General features: G+C 42.8%; 1 protein-coding gene across 1 annotated transcript in view; it reads right to left on the bottom strand.

Annotated features, from left to right (window-relative positions):
• Positions 1-5,230, bottom strand: part of TNRC6A (trinucleotide repeat containing 6A) — a gene marked incomplete at its 3' end in the record, with an annotated part of 59,056 nt that overhangs the window by 792 nt on the left and 53,034 nt on the right. The window lies entirely within an intron of this gene.

Here is a 5,230-nt window from a genome sequence, read left to right as displayed (position 1 = left end):
TGGTGGAGGTGGTGGAGGTGGAGGTGGTGGTGTACCTTCTAGTCAAAACCGACTCATAGCTGACTCTCCAGAGGAGAGTCATTTCTATAGGAGGAAACTGCCCATCTTTCTTCCATGGAGCAGCTGGTAGATTTGAAATGTGTGTATTTGGGTTGGCACCTGAGCTTTTTACCACTGTTGTTTTGTTGTGTACCACAGAGTCAGAGCCGACCCTAGCTGACCCTCAGGCGGGATTTCAGAGGCAGTAAATCACACTGAAGGAGACGGCCCATCCTTCTCCCAAGGAGCAGCTGGTGGCCTCGAACCAGCTTCTTGCCACTTGGCCACCAGAGCTCCCTAGTACCATTTATCTAATCAACAAAGTTTTCTACAGCTGAATGAGGTTCTTTTGGCCTCTCTTCCACAGGCGAGGTTAAAGTCAGGCAGAGGAGTTCCGACTCCTTGAAACCATCCCTCCCTTACTAGATATGTGACTTTGGACCAGGTGCTGGAAACTTCAATCTAAAAGCTGGTTGCCTACATCTTTTGAACTCTTCTTGTTGTTTCCTTCCCCAGCTGTGAACTCCAGAACCTTTTTCTCACCTTCCTCAAACTCACTGAATGGCCATTCGGAACCAAGAGCTGACTCAGTTTCTACATGTTATCACTACCACCCTATGAGGCCAGGTTTAATTTTATTCCAAACCCTTGGGGTCAGACCTGAAAAAAACTCGGGTTTTTCCTCGGTTTTATAGACACCACTTTTTGTTTTCATGGTTATGAACAAAGGCTTGGCAATCTACTTCCATTGAGAGTCCTAAGGTTCTCCCCTGAGAGCAGAGAGTTACCACGCATCACGTGACGACAGAAGTTTCCTGTATCTTCCTGTCATCTCTCTGTAACATAAAGCAAAAGCTTTAAGAGCAGAGGATTCCACCACAACAAGATAAACAATCCAATTGAAAAATGGGCACAGGATATGGACAGACACTTCACCAAAGAAGATATTCAGATGGCAAACAAACACATGAAGAAATATTCAAAATCCCTATCTCTGAGAGAGATGCAAATCAAAACAACTAGCAGATATCATCTTACCCCAGTAAGAATGGCAAAATTTAACGGAACAGCAAACATCAAATGCTGGTGAGGTTGTGGAAAAACTAGAACCCTTATTCACTTTTGGTGGGAGTGTAAAATGGTGCAACCACTATGGAAGGCAGTATGGAACTTTCTCTAAAAGTTGCAAATAGAAATACCATTTGACCCAGCAATTCCACCACTGGGAATTTACCCTAAAGAAACCATAACCGTCACCCAAGCTGATATATGCACACTCATGTTTATTGGGACTTTGTTCGCAATAGCAAAGAGCTGGAAACAACCTAAGTGCCCATCAACAAACAGATGGCTAGAGAAGCTGTGGTATATTCACACAATGGAATACTATGCAGCATTGAAAAACAAGGAACTCATGAAATATTATGCAAAATGGATGATCCTAGAGAACATTATGCTGATTGAAATATCTGCCACAAAGGGACAAATATTGCATAGTGTCACTTGTAAAACAAGACTGACTTCAGGGTTGAGGGAAAACAGAGAGGGAGAGGAGGAATGATGTATACTGCATTGAAACAGATAAGGAAGTGAACTGTTTAAAAGAGATATATGATTGGGTATTATTGTCATGATGGGAGTCCAGAACGAAGGCTACACAGTGGAGTGGACTTTGGGGGAGGGATTGTATAACAAGGAAAGAGTTTTACTTTTCAAGGAGAAGAGTGAATTGCAGGGGGAGGAGGTGGGCAACAATGAACAACTGGAAACCCTAAGTCTCTGTAAACTTTCATTAAAATTAATTTTAAAAGGAGAAAAAAGAGCAGAGTATTCATTTATTCATTTGGGAATGACTTCAGCCCTCTGCACACATATCTCTGGCTCTTCTAAGGGTTATTTCTAAAATGTAGGTCCTGTTCCCTGGGGGGTGAGAGTGACTGACATAGCCTTAAATGGCAGTAACAGTGTGCAACAAGGAGTTCTAGTGATGAAGTAAAGCACAGAGCGCGCAACTGCTTACTCAAAGGTTTCGACCTCTGAAAAGGAAGGTCTCAACCTCTAAGGCAAAAGCTGTTGAGTCTGCTTTTGTAAAGATTAACCCTGCAGGTAGGTCTACTAGGTCCTGTGGGGGTCACTGAGTCAGAACCAATTTGGTGGCTTTGGGTTAACGAGTTACCTCACAAGCTCTGTGGTCTCTCTGATCATTCCAGGAAGTATATGTCTCTTCAAAGCTTTAAAGCTGACAGAATCGATTTGGCTTTTGCTGTTTTATGTACTTTTATAGCTTTTTTTTTTTTTACTTTCATATAGATTTGGAAGCAGGAGTGGCATCCACTTCCTAAACAACATGCCTCTGGAAACTCTATGAACTTTGATAAATGATGATAGATATAGCCTTTTGTTCATATGGTCGCTATGTGTCATGCTTGACTCAATGGCAAGCAACATATATATACATACACACACACACACACACACACATAATCTCAAACAGTACTGGGTTTTGCACATGATAACACCATCAACATTTTTTTGGTAAGGAAACTGATTTAATAAATTGGGGGAAAAACAAATCCCCAACTAGAATTAATTACAACCCAAGTGGCTCAGTGATGACAGTACTTTAACAGCGAGCCAAGCATTACACAAAGAGGTCTGTTAACCTGCTGGGATCTGGGATCATTCTGGTTTTCTTCCTGCAGGTGTCTGGTGGGGACAGCCTCTCACTACCTAAACCGGCCCCACCCTAGAGTCAAGACTGCTGCATTTGGCCCCTTGGGGCCTCCCAACCAATCACTGTAGCCCACCATAAACAGGGCATCTTCTGCAGCTCTGGAAGGGCTCCTGAACTCAAAGCTGGGATCAGTGAGTGCGAATCACTCTCCTGCCCCTTCACCAAAGGCCAGTGACATCCTGTCACCCAGACACTCCTGTTCTTAAGTGAGTGTATCCCAGTGAGTGAGGTGTATCACAACCATGTCCACTGTAAGTGGTGGTTCACATTCCTGAAATACCAGAGATTTTTCTTAAACATAACTAGCTATTTAAACGTTTTAAAATTTTTTTTAATTATTAGTTTTTGTATGTGTACCATCAAATTGGATCTGACTGGTAAAGGAGGAGATTGCCCCTCCTTCTTCAGCAGAGCGTCTGGTGGATTTGAACTGTGCACCTCTGAGATAGCAGTGCATAAACTTTTTTTGGTTTTTTTAAAGAAGGATGTGACATGTGGCAAAGAAGAGGGTCAGCAAAAACCAGAGAAATGCTCAGTGAGACAGACGGGCACAGTGGTTACAACGAAGAGTTCAAACAGCAACAACTCAGCATGATAATTGATGGGCGATGCTTTGTTTCAATGATTTATAAGGTTACACCAACACCTAACAACAACTTCAAAGATTGTCACATCCCACATTAATATCATAAAGTCAGTCTAAAGCTTCATCTCCAAACTTTCTACCCTCTAGGAAGTCTGCTTAAGGGATCAAAGTTCATGGAGAAACATGTTGTCTGGATGTAGTTAAGAGTAGAAACAGGGACAGTATGAAACAGTATGAAAATGAAAATGAACAGAATGTAATTTTCTTTTAAGGGAAAAATAATTAACCAACCTCCATGAAATTAACACAGTCTCAAGCCACCAGGACCCAGACCACACCCCTCCCCCCCAATACCCTTAATCTTCTCTTCAGCTCTTCTGCTGAAGAAATTGGCCTTCATAAAGACTGGTTGCTTTGGGAGCTTTCCCTTCCCCAACACTTTGTAGTAACCCGATCGGACCACGTCAATGATGGGAGCAGCTCCAGTCTTGGTTTTTTTGCGGCATTTACCCTTGTCTGCTCACTGCCCAAAGTCCATCATTTGTCAAGGTTGACAGTTGGGCAGAAGCTCTGATTCTACTTCAGGTGGTAATGTCTCATACCAGCCTTTCCAAAATCACCTGGATATTTGTCCAAGTTGATCCTGTGGTGATGCAAGCCACTAGCATTACCTCGGCCTCCAGGAAGCTTCCGGTGCTTCCCAATGCGGCCGTGGCTGTGGTTCACGTGGCCCCTAAGTTTCCGGGTCTTCCTCAGTCTTAATGGCATATCGGTCACCTACACGAAAAATGAGAGCTAGAACGCAATTTTCAATGCTTTTTTAACCAAAAAGGCAAAGCGGAAATTTTACTCCCAGATCCTCCACTTAACCTTAGAGATATAAAGATGGACAATTTGAGAAACACTGCCACGGTTTTCTGTTGCTACAGGGAAAGGTTGGGATGCTCTTAAGTAAGATAAAGCACAAAATCGAGTTGATATGTGTTAATCCCTAAATATACTCCTTTTGAATAAGGATGACAAACTTGATGCCTTTGAGCTGTGGTGAGGAAAAAGAGTACTGAATATCCCATTTATGGCCAAAAGAAGGAAGGCATATTAAGGAAAGTGCAGCCAGAGTGTTCTCTGGAGGCAAAGATGATAAAGCTTTGCCACACATACTTCAGGCATGTTGCTAGGAGAGGCTCTCCCTTGGAGAGGGACATGGTGCTTAGAAAGGCGGAGGGTCAGTGAAGGAGAGGAAGACCCACAACCAGATGGACTGACATAGTGCCTGCTACCATCGGCACTAGTATACCAGGGAGTATGAGGACGGCAGATTTAGGACAGGGTTTGGATCTGTTGTTCAGAGTCACACTCGACTGGATGACACCTAACAACTATTGCCTTCACGAACTTGCAAATATACAACTCAGGGGAAATTCTTTCTTCAAAGGCCAAAAGCCATCTCTGTAATTGGAGCTCTACAAATCCCTCTGTTCATATCTAGTCAAAGATTAATAGGAGAACATCTTCTCTGGGGACCAGGAGCAAGGAAAATCCCTGTGCTGAACATTATGCCAACTCCTTCAACTTGTCATCCCTAAATCTCATTCAACCCCCACCTTCACATTCAACCAGAATTTGACTCGACTTACCTCGCTCACCCACTCACAATTTAACAACATGGCCTGCCCACAATCATTTGTCCTCAAATGTCAATAGGGAGCAACAGTAGTACTTCTACTATTTATTCACCAAGGAACATGTAGCTGACGTGGATTACAAATATTATAAATGATACAGGAAGTATTAAAAGAAGATGGAAGGAATATACTGAGTCATTATATAGAAAGGAATTGGCAGATACAGAGGAATTTAAAGAAATAACA

This window comes from Elephantulus edwardii, unplaced genomic scaffold, assembly GCF_000299155.1.
Source record: "Elephantulus edwardii isolate Elephantulus edwardi_28Jun2011 unplaced genomic scaffold, EleEdw1.0 scaffold00361, whole genome shotgun sequence".
NCBI lineage: Eukaryota > Metazoa > Chordata > Mammalia > Macroscelidea > Macroscelididae > Elephantulus > Elephantulus edwardii.
This window is presented reverse-complemented; position numbering and strand designations above follow the sequence as displayed.